Source organism: Melanerpes formicivorus, unplaced genomic scaffold (assembly GCF_026170545.1).
Source record: "Melanerpes formicivorus ecotype bairdi unplaced genomic scaffold, bMelFor1.0.p_v2 SCAF_4, whole genome shotgun sequence".
NCBI classification, from domain to species: Eukaryota; Metazoa; Chordata; class Aves; order Piciformes; family Picidae; genus Melanerpes; species Melanerpes formicivorus.
Window position 1 is genome coordinate 17,184,662 of NW_027142356.1, and position 16,889 is coordinate 17,201,550.

Below are 16,889 nucleotides of genomic sequence, written 5' to 3' on the forward strand. Positions count from 1 at the left end.
ATAGCACAACTTCTCAAAAAGACCTGTAAGTACTGGGAGCATCAGTAGCCTGACTCTCTCATGAGATGCTGTCAGTGTTAAACCCACAGGTGGTATCAGGAAGAGCATATCCTACCAGTCAAATTCAATGACCCTTCCCCTCTGATCAGCACTTGTGAGGATACAGAGGAGATGAAGTCAGATTATTCTTGAAGGTGCATGGCAGTAGGACAAAGGGTCACACACTGAAATACATATTATATTTCCCAGAGTGGCTGTAGAATCTCCATCTTTGGAGATACTCAAAATTAGGTAACAGAGACCTGAGGAATGTGATCTGATGAGACCTGTGTTGGACTAGACTTGAGAGGTTCCTTCCAAAATCAGTTATGATTCTGTGCAATGTAGTAGCAAAAAACACACAAAGATGCATGAATGGGAAGGGTGTAGCAAATCATTGTCTATTAAAGGGAAATCCCAGAGAAACTAAAGATGGTTGATTTGGAACAAGGAAAATATAGACATATTATCAAAGATTATGTTGGACAAGACAACTTAATGTGAAACCGAGAGAAAGAATGACAGCACCAAAGCAAGAATAGTATTAAAAAAACTGTTCGGTGAGCATATGTATTGAGCAGCAGCAGTCAATAGGGAGAAAACAAAATAGCTGAAGTCAGCAGAAAAACATGGTTTAGAACTGCCTTCTTCCAGAGCCTTTCTAGAGTTTTTAAATGTACTTTTTGTGCAGCATGCCAAACTCCCTGCGATTGCATTTCTGTACTGTTGCTGAAATAAAAAGGCTTGTTGCTCATAATCATCCTGTGACCTAGTGATGCAAAAAGTTTGACATGTTACTGCTAAAAGTTTATTTTATATTCATTAGCATATTTCATTTAAACTTCTGTTTTTCCATACAAGGATTTTAATCTGGAGGCAAAATAAGACATTTTAAAATTCTGATATTTCAAAATGTTTGACACACTCATTTTTGGAATTTCTAATATGTGGCTTCATTTGCCATTAAGCACAATAGAAGGAGCACCATGAAGGAGTATTTGTTTTACTTTCATTTTCTCTTCCTTTTTGCATTTCATTTTTCTGTCTGTCCGTACCTCTTTATAATGCATTCAGCTTATTGAAATGATAATAATATCAGTCTAACAAAAATATGTAAAGGGAAATGAAAATCAAGGTGGTAGAATAAAAAATCAACAACAAATTTAAAATATATAGGTATCTAAAGCTTTCTCATCAAATTTTTTTTAAAGTTCTATTTTTCTAATTCAGATTCCTAAGAGAACAGCTTTTACTGTCATGCTGTGAGTTTGTCAATTTATTCCTCCTGCACAGTACTTTTTGAATCTAATAGCAGATTTTGGCCATATTGGAAGGCGGGGGGGGGGGGGAAAGTACTGAGGGATAGGTTCCTGCAACAGCTCTGCACAATATATAGCTTCGTGACCACATAAAGCTCTAGGGCTTTGGCCTTCAAGAAGCTAGGATGCAGCGCATTCTGCTGAGTGGCAGTCAAAGGGCAACAGCCAGTTTGCCTGTCAGCACACTCACATAAAATAGTGAAGGTCCATTTATTTATTGCCTGCCAGCAATAGAAACCAAATAGCTGGGGAACAGAGCCTGGATTAGTTCCTAGTTCAGAACTGAAATTTTGCTTCCTCAACTGCCATTTAGAAGCCTAAATGCTCAAATTATATGCAAGTTGAACAGCTATGGTTTAGCTCTTTTTATGAACAGAAATAATTATTAGAAGGCTGTTTGTCTCCCAAACTACCAGAACAAAAATTACCAAAACTCAGTCCATTCATAAGTGTAATGTCTGCTGTCTATACATAACACATAATACACAGCCTTATCATTCCTTATGTTATGCACTTTGACATATCAAACTGTGCTTAAATTTGGCAGCAGCACTGCAAATTTATTTCATTTACAGTTTACTGTAGGGCTCTAACAGTGCTATCAGAAAAATTGTCTGCTTGAATTTCAGTTAGACCATATCTACTTCTGTGAATGTTATTACTAGGATGTTTAAAATTATGCAATCAAACCAATTATAATTACAGTGGAAAATAATAGCACTCCGCAATTTCAATGCCAATAGTATTTCAAAAGCACCCATAATAAATTTCTAGACATAATCCAACTGATTTCCTGTCTTTGAAATAGGATTTTCCTCTTTCTGAAGGTAAAAAACCTATTTGCATTTCCAAGGTTCAAAACTGAGTTAGACTGCATTTTTAATGTGATTTGTTTTGTTAGTATAATTAAATCAATAACTATCTTTCAATAAATGCATTAACAATGCAAAATGAGAGATTCATTAACATTTTAATCCCCAATTATGTTCTTCCAGCTACCAATTTTTCCCTCTTCTAAGGAATTTATGAGGAAAACATATTCAATTGCATTTTAAAATGTCTTGAGTGCAGACATAAGTACAGGAATTCCTACTGACAAGAGCAGAACCTTTATATATAACCACTTATTTTGAGATCCTGCTTATTAAGTGACTCCACTTCTACCACCTTAATTATTTGTTAATTATAGTCTTCTTTTGGACCCCCCTCCCCACTCCAGTCTTTTTGAATTCTAGTCATTGTGGGCTAACCATTTTTCTGAGGAAGAGTTAATTTTCTCCACAGTTACTAGCATGGACTCTGTTCTGGATTTATCATGGAAACATGCTGATAACCCAGGGATGTTTTAGTTATTGCTGAGCCATGCTTAGCAATAGTGCTTAGCAGAGTCAAACCCTCTTTTGATCCAGTGAGTAGACTAGGGGTGCACAAAATCCTGGGAGAAGACATAGCCAGGGCAGCTGACATCAGCTTAGCAGAAATATTCCATACCATATGACATCATGCACATAAAGCTGGGGGAAGGAGGAAGAAGCAAGGGGACATTTGGAGTTGTGGTGTTTGTCTTCCCAAGTGCACATGATCTGAGCCCTGTTTTCCTGAAGATGGCTGAATACCTGCCTGCCACTGGGAAGCAGTGAAAGAATTTCTTCTTTTGCTTTGCTTGGATGTGTGTTTTTTGCTTTACCTGTCTTTATCTGAGCCTGTGAGTTTTCTCACTTTTACTCTTCTGATTCTCTCCCCAGTTCTGGGTGGGGCTTAATTGCCAGATGGAGTTAAACCACAACAGATTTCCAGAAAGTTTCAGAGATGTACATGTTCATTTCTGTTGGTGATTATTAATCTCAGCTTTAGGGATCTGAGCATTGTAACATCATTATATGTCTTGCAATTTGCAAGTAACTTTCTCTTTCTTTGCAGTAACAAGCTTGGTATAACCCTACTAAAATCCATGAAGTATGAATACATATAATTTTTCCACAGAAGAAACCAAACAGACTTAGCCAAGAACTTCAAAAATCAAAAGGCAGCTATGAAGACCTTTGATTTACTGAAGTCTCATGTTATGCAGGCATGATTTATAAGTTGGAATGGACAGCATAAGCAAAACTGTCCACATGGAGAAGTTATACTTTATAGAGAATGCACTGCAACTTTTTGCCAACTATCCTACATAAGGTCATCCTCAGTATTGATTTATGACATAATAGGTCTTATTCTGTTGAATGCACTGTTCTGAAAGTATTGACTTTTTAATGATTTCTGTCTTATTAATAAATAAAATGAAAGCTTCACTATTTGTAACTACTACTAAGACTAAAATCCTCTTTTAAGCTATCAGGGTCTATACAGAGACTGTTTCTTCTAGCGAACTGCCTCGATTCTCAAAGCACTTTATACAAAATTTTGCATACATTTTTGATACACTTAGACTGGATTGCTTTATGATTTATTTTGTAGTCAACAAACTGCTGCAATAAAGGTGAAAGGAATCACTAGGATCATTGAGCATCACAACAGAACAGTCCCATGATGTATCAATGTGCTCATCTCCCTAAGGTCCTTTTATCAAAGCAAAACCAAAATATATACATTCACTTTTAAAGAATATTAGTGAAAATAAAAACTATTTCTTCATCAATTTTCACTATTTTACCTGTCATGGTCAAAGAACATTTAGATCAAAAATCCCATGACTGAATCCAAAGTGGCTTTGGATACCTAGCTGGTGTCTTGGCTCTGCTCTCTTCTGGACTGCTTTACATGATTAACAATGGAGCTAGCAAGGTGTGGCCTAACGAGCGCTGAGTACAGGGGCACAATGACTTCCCTGCTCCTGCTGGCCACATCATTTCTGATGCAGGCCAGGATGCCTTTGGCATTCTTGGCCACCTGGACACACTGCTGCCTCATGTTCAGCCTACTATCAACCAGTATCCCCAGGTCCCTTTCAGTGTGGCCACTCTCCAGCCACTCTGTCCCCAGCCTATAGCGCTGCATGGGGTTGTTGTGGTCACTTAGATGTGTACATCTCATGCCATTAGACTCTGCCCATCTGTCCAGCCTGTCAAGGTCCCTCTGCAGAGCTCTCCTACCCTCTAACAGATCAACACCTGCTCCCAGCTTAGTGTCATCTGCAAATTTACTGATGATGGACTCAATATCCTCATCCAGATCATCAATAAAGATATTGAACAGGATGGGGCCCAGTAGTGATCATTCACACACTAAGCAAAAGAAAAAGTTTGTAAGAGTTTATGCAGTCTTAATAATCTATACAAAGCCTTACCAATTGTTTACACTAAAATTTTCTCTTAATTTGCAACACACTTTAGAGAACTGCTTTACCACCATGGCTAAAACCTGCTTCAACTGACCTTGCTAATTTGTAACAGCTACTATAACAGATCATGTGTAATACCATGTTCCTATCCTCTACTATTTTTTGCAGTAGAGTTAAGCACTGTCATCAATATTTTACTTTTTAATTCATGACTTAAATGATTTTCTCAGTCTGTACCCTTTACTTTACCTCTGAAAGCAAACGTTTTAAAAGGGATTTCAGGACAAGATTAAAGTATTTAGTCTTCCAGAGAGTGCTAGACTTTATTTATCACTTTAACTCATGTGAAACTCAAACATCTATAAATCTCAACATGCCCCAAAGCACTAGTAGAGGCATAGGCAAAATTAAAATCACTCATACTACCATAGAATATTTTATATCAAACTAGATATGATCTAATATCAAATATTTCATCTAATATGTTTTCCAAGATGACAGCTAACTCTACTACAGTGGTACCAAGTTCTAAAGACATTTTCACACAGAACCTGGCACACTAGCCAGTGCCAGGATTGCAAAACCCATTTTCTTCCAAATCCCACACATAGTGTATTACTATTACAAAGCAGCTTTGTCTTTTTTGGACAAAGTATGAAATTTTTACTATCTATAAAGCAGAACTTATAGCCAAAAAAAAAAATAAATAATCATGTTGTGGCTTATTGGTTTGGCAGCGATTACCCTGCCATGACTGTTTTCTTCTCCAAGTTTTTGATTTTATTTGGAATTTATTCTAAGGAGTTACAATGTATTTATTATTGCAGGAACTATAATGCACCACAGTTTTTGTGAATATCAAAAACTACACACTGAAATTAATTATGTACATTCAGCGATGGCTCAGTCTTTGCTTAAAAACATTATTTCCTCTCCTCACGAGGAGTTTGTTCTTTTTGTGCCTATTCAACAGTAGTTACTGAAGCAGAACTGGGGAAGAATTTCTGAAAAATAGGCTGCTTATCTGAAATCAGAGCATTTAATAAAACTGGATTATGTCACATTTTAATTTCAAAAGCAAATTAGAAATTAAAGCACTGACAAGATGCAAGCAGAAGTCTCCAGTTTGTGTAGTAGCATAATAAGGTGTCTAAATTTAACATAAACCAATCTGATTTTTTAAGGAAGATACATTTTGATTAACCTCTCATTTAAAATCCAGATTTTCCTAGCAACAAATGTAAAAAATTCAGTGTCTTCAAGTCTTTGCAAATTGCTCTTCTTTCCATACAAAAATGGTTGGTAAAACCCAGGAAAAAATAAACAAATTGAAACATTCACATCCCTGGGCTTGTATTGAAAATAGTATTTTTAACTTAAACCTCAATTCGTTCCTCCTTCTATAAACACAACAAGCTTGTTCCTGACAAGGTTAACTCTACTCCTTTATTTTCCACCATTTTTAAAACCATGTATGAAACATCCACACATTTCAAACTTCCCTGGTTAAGCTCGCTATATGTACCAACAAAGAGCATGCATGTATAGCTGTACTATTTACAGAATAATCATGGCTAAAAACAGGACTTGAACTGGAACAAGACTCCTGAACTTCTAGATGTCCCTGGCTGCCCATATTTTCTGTTATTAAACATCATCATGCAGAATGGGGATAATTTTCACAAAACTTTCTTAAATTGGACTTGTTAGTGCTTTTGTTTAGGCTGTAGCTGCTCAAAGCATTAAAAGCAGTCATGTGCAAGTTCTCAGTTATGTGTTGACTAGACATGCTCCATGTCACAAATACACTAATTAATTCCAAATTTTCACTTCTGTACTCTTGCCAGAGTGCTATAGAGGCTCCCTGGGACATCACAACAGGGCCTGGCAGCTACAACCAATGCCATCACCCCAGCAAGGAGAGAGTGTCTTAGGGAGCAGCTGCATGCCTATATATCAGGGATGGACAGAGACTGGGCCAGAACATTGACTTGCAGTATTGTGGTGAGCTGGAGACCAGCACCACTGTGGTGTCTCTGGGACAGAGACTAAGAGCTCTGGGGGTCTGAAATGGGGTCTTGGGTCATAGGTAGGTGAAGGGGCATCCCAAGGAGGTGGACAAGGGCAATCAGGGCTGTTGGTGCTCACCAGGAAATCCCTGCTAAAGCAAGCAGAACTGTAGGATAGCTTAGATTTGAGAACGAAATAAATTATGTATAAATATGCCAAATGCCTGCAGCGTGACAATGATTTTTTATATATTTCTTTGTTTTATTTGCTTTTAGACTGAGCTGGTTGAACATCAGTTCATTTTTCAGACTCCATCTTAATTCTGCCCATGTTTTTGTTTGGTCTCTTTCGCCTTGAAAATCTCTTATTATGAACTCAGATACACAACTGCACGAAAGGAGCTACTGGCTAGGCATGAGATGTTATTTTGGTGTTATGTGTTATTTAGAAACAGCGCTACATGCAAACAGTTACTAATCCTGGCATCCTACATTTCTTCTCCTAGAGAAATAGAGTAATAAAAAGTAAGCATGAATGAAATTCAGAGGTTATCTGGTCAGTTTCTGCATCCCAAGATGGAATCAGAGACAACACATCTTAAACATGTGATTTCATTCCCTAATGTTTGTTTTTTCCTCTTTCTCATCAATTATACTCTCATCTCCATAATCATAGCTTCCAGGTGGAAAACCTCCTACATCATAGCACATGACACATCTTAGCTTTGCAGGCCAGAAATCATCAATCACATAATTCCTCATACTTCAGGAGAGAAGACAGAGACATTATCTGTTTGTATAGTTCTACTCTGCTCTCGAGTGCCTGCGTGCTTCAGTACAGAGACTGCAACACATACGTAGGAGTATAAAGAAAGCTGAGAGTTCAATGATGTGAAACTACACAAACTCTCAATAATAATAAAAAATAACATAAAATTTTGTCAAGAGTCTTCAGATTCACTAAAAAGAAAATAAAGTCCAAACCTTAAATCAGTTGTCTCTGTAAATCTTAGATAATCATCCTGCAGCACACCACTGTGTGTTTACTGTAACAGGTGAGGCACTCAAGAGAGCAGAATTCCACCAGCTGTCTCTGGTACTTTAATATGTGAAGCACAAAGAAAGGCTGGAACAAAACAACCAAAGAGTCTTCCAGAAGAATTCCAAGACATTTGCATAGCAATCATCTAAGCAGAATTTACATTCCTTCTAAAGTTTCAGTCTAAAAGAGAAAAAGCACAGTGGGAACCAGACAAGACACCTTGGAAGACTACTTCAAAATACTCCTGAGGACCTAATAGTGGCAGATTCAAAGTCTGCTAGAGACCTGTGTATTTTCAGAGTGGAAAGCTGCCAAGGGGGTTGTGACTCACTTCATCATGTTAGATGATAACTGTCCACATGAGCCAAGGTACACACCTGTTTAAATGTCTGCAGAATCACAGCTTCAAATTAGAAAAATGCAACTAAATATCAGCAAAATTGAATTTATTTTGATGCTAATTAACTTGACATTTCTTCCAGCATGGAAGGAAGAAAGCCATTCTTGCAGTAAAGGCAGCAGTCACAGCCACTTGTGTGTTATTATTAGACAGAATATAAGCTTCCCATGAGATCTCTGCTTAAGAACCATAAATCTTATTTAAAAAGACAGCAGCAAGATGCTCTCATTAAATTCATATATATTCTTTCTTTATAATCTCTTTTGTTTAATGTCTATGAAAAACACAAACCACAGATTGAAGACAGGCAGTTCATGTAGCAGCACACTATCTACGCTATAGTACAACACATCTCATCAAATCCTAAATTTTTGTGGCCCATCATCCCTCATTTTATGCTTAGATTGTAAATTCTTTGACAAGAGATCATAATTTGCTTTTGCCTGTATTGTGTGTTTTCTAGTGGAATTCTAGTCTGTGATCCTATCAGGATTATGCCAGGAAATGGCAAATAATGAAAGTAATAATGTCTGATTTACTGTGGAGATCTCTTTCAAGTAATTTTCTCCACATAATTCTTACTCAGTAATGCAATCTCCTTTGCTTCTGAACATTAGAATATGTTTTATTTTAAATACACTTTATTCACTGATTAGTTATTCTATATTTCTATGCATCCTTGAACAGCACAACACAACAAAAAATCCTATGCCATTTTCATAGTCTTTTATCATGATATTGTATTTTTTTGTTCTAAATCCTGTAGACTTACACACTGCCAAGACACTAAAGTTGGTCTTGGCTGGTTCTGTACACTGTCTGAGCTTTGTGAGATGCAACTAAATCCATCCACAAATATTAATATTTTCTCAAAAACTTCAGATAAAAAAAAAACTCAGAATAGGAAAGTGTCTGGGGACACCTTTGACACGCAACCCTCAGACAAGGGCTACTGCTGTCTATGAACCAAAGCCCAGTTTGGAGCAGCACAGAAAAAAGTGTGTGGATGGGGACAGCAGCATGAGAACTCAGGAGGAAAAATACTGATATTGGAAGGTTTAAAATGCCAAAAGAAAGAAAGACAGAAAGACAGAAAGAAAGGCAGGAAGGTGGGAAGGAAGGAAGGCGGGAAGGCAGGAAGGCAAGAAGGAAGGCAGGAAGGAAGGCAGGAAGGAAGGAAGGAAGGAAGGAAAGAAGGAAGGAAGGCAGGAAGGAAGGCAGGAAGGAAGGCAGGAAGGAAGGAAGGAAGGAAGGAAAGAAGGAAGGAAGGCAGGAAGGAAGGCAGGAAGGAAGGAAGGTGGGAAGGCAGGAAGGAAGGCAGGAAGGAAGGCAGGAAGGCAGGAAGGAAGGAAGGAAGGCAGGAAGGCAGGAACCAGAAGATGGCAACTCAGCAACATCAAGCATCATCTCAAAGGAGCAAAGATCGTTGACCCCTTGTCACCTGACTTTAAACTGCCTGAGCAGCAAGCACTTTTCAGATGTCTTATCAGACTAGTGAACGTATAGTGCTCAGTCTGGAAATACTTACCCTTGCCTGCTAGCTCACTAGTCCTAGCTATCCACAGTGTGCTTAAGAATAAAAAAAGTGTGTCCTGTACTCTTCAGCTGTGTAAAGTCTTTGTTCCATGCTCACAGTCAAAAAAGACGTTTTTAAAGATGTTGTTTAAATATTTAAAAAAAGGCAAACAACTACTTAAAATTAGGAGGGGAAGAAAAAAAAGTTAATTATGGTTACAGTACCACAAGTCTATTATAGCTTGAAGGCATTTTCACACACAAAATACAGCAGAATCCTCTACATCCACACTGAAGGGATTATTAAGAAATATGCAGTCTCCTGGAGTCATTTTGCTAGTATATGTTCCAAATAGAATCCATGCATAGAAACTTTTGCCTGTGAAAATTATGTGAATGTAAGCTTGACATACAAATGGTTAATAAAAAAATAGGCTTTTCTGATTACAAAGAAAAAAAATCACACAGCTTCAAACTTGAAAGGTGGCCTGCCCAGACCTGAATCAAACTTTTGTAATCAGCCTCAGAGGTAATGCCTATCTTGCCTTTGACATGCCTAAATTTAGGCTTAAATTTATCAAGATAAGTGATCTTTATCAGCAATATCCATTCTGTAAGCTGCCTTTGCCCCCAGACTTAAAACACTAGGACAGACTGTACAAGACAGTCCTTCTAATGTGCCACCCACAGCAGCTCAGTATAAAGTGCATTCCTTGACTAACTCCTGTGTCCTGTTCCCTTGAAACAAATACTTACTACAGGAGGCTCTACCTCATGATTATAATGTCTGTCCCAAATTCAGTTGTGTGAGCTTTCAAACAGCTGCTGGTCTGATAGTAAATGAGCAGTGTGCCCAGGTGGCACAGAAGGCCAATGGCATCTTGGCCTGTATCAGAAACAGTGTGGTCAGCGACACTGGATGTAATTCTGCCCCTTTACTTGGCACTGGTGAGGTCTCACATTGACTACTGTGTGTCGTTCTGGGCCCCTCACTTCAAGAAAGATATTGAGGTACTGAAGCAGGTCCAGAGAAGAGGGAAGAGACTGGTGAAGGGACTGGAGGGAAAGTCTTATGAGGAGAGGCTGAGGGAGCTGGGGTTGTTTATCCTAGAGGAGAAGAGACTCAGGGGGGACCTTATCACATTCTACAACTACCTGAAGGGAAGTAGTAGCAAGGTGGTGGTGAGGCTCTTCTCCCAGGCAACTTGTGAAAAGATGAGAGGACACAGCCTGAAGATGCACCAGGGAAGGTCTAGGTTGGATGTAAGGAAGCACTTCCTCACAGAAATAGTAATTAGACACTGGAATGGACTGCCCAGGGAGGTGGTGGACTTGCCATCCCTGGATGTGGCACATCATGATGTGGTCTAGTCAATGTGGTGGCATGGTGGCATAAGCTGGACTTGATCTCAGAAGTCTATTCCAGCCTCAATAATTCTGTGATCAGAAAAGTCCTTAAGCCTATCATAGTGTGGGCAGCAGGAGCAGGGAAGTCATTTTGTCCCTGTACTCAGCGCTGGTTAGGCCACACCTTGAGTTCTGGGCCCCTCGGTTTAGGATGCTGACTTGCTGGAACATGTCCAGAGAAGGGCAACAAAGCTGGGGAGGGGTTTGGAGCACAAGCCCTATGAGGAGAGACTGAGGGAGCTGGGATTGCTTAGCCTGGAGAAGAGGAGGCTCAGGAGAGACCTTCTTGCTGTCTACAACTACCTGAAGGGAAGTTGTAGCCAGGTGGGGGTTGGTCTCTTCTCCCAGGCAACCAGCACCAGAACAAGAGGACACAGTCTCAAGCTGCGCCAGGGCAGGTTTAGGCTGGATGTTAGGAAGAAGTTCTTCACATAAAGAGTGATTGGCCATTGGAATGGGTTGACCAAGGAGGTGGTGGAATCACCATCACTGGAGGTGTTTAGGAAGAGGGTGGTGGATGGGGCGCTTGGTGCCATGGTTTAGTTGATTAGATAATGTTGGATGATAGGCTGGACTTGATGATCTCAAAGGTCTTTTCCAACCTAGTTATTTCTATTCTAATTCTATTCCATTCTATTTCTTTCATTGTGCTGAGGCTAAGTGCAGCAGAAGTCTCTCCTAGCTTCCTAGCATAGGAAGATACTGTATGGACTCCAGCTAAGGAGGTATCTATATTTTAGTACATTTTTGGGAGACAAGATAAAAGTAAAAATTACCTTTCTGCATTCTGTTCAGTGTCAGCTGTGAAATCTGCAACACTGAGACATAATGTTTAAAATCTTATTCTAGTTCCCAAGAGGGCAGCTTGCATTCCTTAGATTCTGACTGTTTCATGCAGACTAGTATGGAAAAATGGCTCCCTGTGTCACAGAAGTAACAATTATCACCCCACACATCTTCCATCCCTATTCATTTATTTCAAAGATGCAGCCCAGCTGGCAGTCAAAAGGTGGTGTTCACCTTCTAATCCACTGCCACACTGAAGATATCTATTCAGACTTTCAGTGTCACCACTCATGCAGACATCTTCAAGCTTAGTGGCCCCTGCTTTCAGCCTTCCATCTTTGTTCACTTGCTGTCAAATTTCCAGAGGATGTTTCTCCCCAAATTATGCCATGCTTACCTTTTAATAGCAGTAAAATCTATTTTAATAGTTTCTGTTCAATCATTTTTTTAAATGGGTAAAACAGAAGTCAGGATCTTGTTAAGCAGAATGGTAAGCAGATTTAATGCACTTTATCAGAACCTGCTTTCCAGACCACAGGAATAACCCTGAATATTGTGATGAAGCCAGACTTTTCAGTGTGAAACTGATGGAGTTTCAAAGACCCTCCACAGAAAGGCCCCTCCCATCTGTCAACAGCCTGCTCTCCAATTGGATATGCAACCCCTCTTCATTTGCAAGCCTAAAGGCATTTTGACTCTGACAGTATTTGAATCTTCAAGAAACCAGCTGGGGCTCCAGACATGAAACAGAATAATTCCTGGCACATTTCCACATGTAATGGCTCTGAATGCAAAAACATGAAAGGTTTTTGACAGTCCATCTTCCCTGACTCAAAGCCTTAGGTAGATAATGGGGTTTTTGTGATAATTCTATTCTATTCTATTCTATCTCAACATGGATGGGAAATGAAAGCAGCTGTACCCAAGCTTTCTTCTTGTCTTGGTTCTGAGGACAGTGATATGAGGGAAGCCTAGAGAAGAGAATAACTGAACTGATAGATCCTCTGGCTTGCTTGTCTGGATGTTTTGTTTTCAGGCACAGAATGAGCTGTAACTGCCCTCCAAACGCACAGTATTAGACCAAGAAAAAAAACTCAAAGACATTATTTGACTAGAAACAGAGGCAGTTTTTATGGCATTGCACCAGTAACAAGAAGGCTGAAATCAGAAGAAAGGCTGCACCAGCTGACCCAAACCAGCAAAACCAATATTCTATACAGCATGTCATGCTCAGCAGTAAACTGGGGTAGTGGAAGAAGGGGAAAGTCAGGTTGGCTTTCAAAGGTGGCCACTGCTCAGAGATTAGATGGGCATCAATCTGCTGGTGAGAGGTGGTGATTGCCTTTGCATCACTTTTTTTTTTCCCACTTAAACTGTCTTTATTTAAACTCATGAGCTTTCTGAGTTTTGCTTTTCCTAGTCTCTGTTGTGCTGGAGCAGGTGTAGATGGGGCAAGTGAGAAAGTAGTTCTTTGAGTCCTGGCTAGGGCCAACCCATCACACACACTCTTCTAAAATGTTTGTTCTTGTTTACAGAATGCACCTGTTTCTTGCAAAAATGTTTTCGAGGTGCTTTACAAAGACCTTGTTGCAGTATTTATTCCAAGTACTTTCACTTCCCTCACTGCACAGAAGAGAAACAAGAACACTACCAATGTGACACCGTTTTGAATATGTGATTTGCTTCCAGTTATTAGCATATCCTCATACTATTTCAAAATAATTTCAGACTTACAACAGCTACTATAAGTCCCATTTGTCCCTATAGTGTTAAACAGGTGACTCCCATTTAAACAAAAATTAGCTGATATCTCAAAAATACTATATCAAGGAGAAATGAGAATAGAGTAGAATAGAGTAGAATAGACCAAATCAGGTAGGGCTTGTGTGCAAACCCCTCACCAGCTTTGTTGCCCTTCTCTAGGGCACCATTCCTGATACAGGCCAGGATGCTATTGGCCTTCTTGGCCACATGGACACACTGCTGGCTCATGTTCAGCCTACTATCAACCAGTATCCCCAGGTCCCTTTTTGCCTGGCCGCTATCCAGCCACTCTGACCCCAGCCCATAGTGCTGCATGGGGTTGTTGTGGTCAATGTGTAGAACCTGGCACTTAGATGTGTTAAATCTTATGCCAGTAGACTCTGCCCATCTGTCCAGCCTGCCAAGGTCCCTCTGCAGAGCTCTCCTACCCTCTAACAGATCAACACCTGCCCTCAGCTTAGTGTCATCTGCAAATTTACTGATGATGGACTCAATACCCTCATCCAGTTCATCAATAAAGATACTGAACAGGATGGGGCCCAGTACTGATCCCTGGGGGACACCACTAGTGACTGGCTGCCAGCTGGATGTGGCAACATTCACCACCACTCTCTGGGCTCGGCCCTCCAGCCAGTTCCTAACCCAGTGCAGAGTGCTGCTGTCCAGGCCATGAACAGACAGCTTGGCCAGGACTTTGTTGTGGGGGACGGTGTCAAAGGCCTTGTTGAAGTCCAGGTAGACTACATCCACATCCTTCCCCATGTTGCATCACAATGCCAAAGAAATCAGCACTAGTTATTGCCACAGCTTCATTAAAGAATATAGTAAATAAGAATCTCCTCGTTAGCAGGAAATTACTTTCCCTCTTGTTCTTGTTTTGATTTGTTTTAATTACAAATGAGAATAGAATAGGCAATTGTCATGTATTAATATATATTTATACAAATAATTTTCCATCCATCAAATGGATCAATAGAAGCTGTTTAAGCACATGATTTATTGTGTGTGTGGTTTACTACCTAGTCATCATATTTACTGTGATCTATCATCTCAGACAGTGTTGAACATGCATTTTTGCAATAAAAATTGGTACTTGCTCTGATTCAAAAACTAAAATTATTTTTTAAAAAGTCTAAATGCATAAGGGAAAGAGGCAGAACTAGGAAAAGGCACAATTAGGAAAGAGGGTTGCAAGCCTCTATTTTCTTCAAAATATTAGTTAGTTTCAGTGGATTTACTCTCTGATTTTTTTTCCTTCACACTCTGCCCTGAAAAGTTGTAAGTACTACTGATGCCGGAATCACAATCTTAGACAAGTAGAATATTTCAACTATTTCAGCCAGTACAGGTTAGAATAAACCAAGTTGGAAGAGACCTTCAAGATCATCGCATCCAACCCATCATCCAATACCACCTAATCAACTAAACCATGCAACCAAGCACCCTATCAAGTCTCCTCCTAAACACCTCCAATGATGGTGACTCCACCACAGCAGCATTTCCATTTGTTTAGCACTTTAAATTAAGCCACCCTGGCTGGATTGCTGTCTAAAGCCCAAGGGGCCCAACCATAGTCTAACAGTACATATGCCATTGCATTCGAGGTGTGCAGATTCAGGAACAGACAGTAAGCAAGACAAAGTATATTACTACAGAAATAGGTAGTAGCAGGCACCTGCCTGGGGAGATGCTGAAAGCAGTGTTTGGAGCATGGACATTAAAAAGCCTTCATTAAAGGCAGAAAAAGCAAAGCATAAGAAAAGCAAGTGAAATACCAGTCTGGCCAAACTTTCTTCTCTCCCTCTTCATGTCTACATACACATATTCAGTAGGGAATAGAAAAAAGTACCTAATTATCATAATTTAAAGACAGACTACAACACAGTTTTTCTTTCTGGCATCTGAAGTGTATTTCAGAAGGTGCACTGTCCATCACAGTCTGTTAACACATCCAGTTAAGTGCAAATCTAGCATCAGAACCCAGGAGAGTATTTCTTTCAATAACCTTGGACAAAATTTCCCCAGTTTAAAATTTCCAAACTGAAATAATATTCTAAAAATTATGGATGTTTGTTATCCAGTTTGTAAGAACTGTAACTCAGTGACATATATTCTTTTTCTTCCTCAAAGACATTCATTGGTTTTGCATTTCGTTCCAGACACTTAATTAAAACTAGCAGTTGTAGCACAAAGATCAAAAACTAGGGAGGGGAGAAAGATTGGGGTTGGCAGTTAAGATTTGTTTGGTTACATTATTTTCAGTTTTGTTTATCTTATTAGATGACAATGTGAGAACATATCGCAGTTCCCCTGAGGTAAAATACATTCCAAAAATGGGAATTCATCATCTCTAAGTTTATGGGGTTGGTGAAAGCCAGACATTCTGCATTATTGACAAGAAATTCAAACCCAGACCTTTAGCAGTTGTAATAAAACTCTTGATCCTCTCATTAATAGCAGAGGTTAAATATCTGAACTCTCATTCATAAAAATTAACCTTATTACATCATTTGCTAGCTCAGAGGATAATGAGATTCTGACAATATATTCCTGCAGTAAAGGACTATGTTGGTGTATTCATTTTTGCTGTGCTATTTTTAAATGCAAGGTAATTTAGTAGTACAGAAAATCTGTTTAATAGAATTGGAAGTTAAGACATATTAAGACAGTTCTAAGAATATACTTCAACATAAACTAATATCAAAACCAGCATAGAGTTACCTCCTTGCCTCTTAGGGAAAGAGGATAGAATCATTCCAGAGAATTGTGGTCTTTTTAAATTAAAGTAATGATAATGTAGAATATTTAGAATAAACTAAACCAGGTTGGAAGAGACCTTCAAGATCATCGTGTCCAACCTATCAACCAATCCAACCCACCCAAACAGCTAACCCATGGCACCAAGCACCCCATCAAGTCTCCTCCTGAACACCTCCAATGACGGCGACTCCACCACCTCCCTGGGCAGCCCATTCCAATGGACAATCACTCTCTCTGTAGAGAACTTCTTCCTAACATCCAACCTGAACCTCCCCTGGCGCAGCCTGAGACTGTGTCCTCTTGTTCTGGTACTGGGTGTCTGGGAGAAGAGACCAACCTCTGCCTGTCTACAACCTCCCTTCAGGTAGTTGCAGAGAGTGATAAGGTCACCCCTGAGTCTCCTCTTCTCCAGGCTGAGCAACCCCAGCTCCCTCAGTCTTTCCTCATAGGGCTTGTACTACAATACTATACTATACCATTGTACTATAATGTTTTGTACTACATGCTAATCTCAACTTTCTGTTGAGTCATCTGCATGACTATAGCATCAAAATCCATGCCTGTG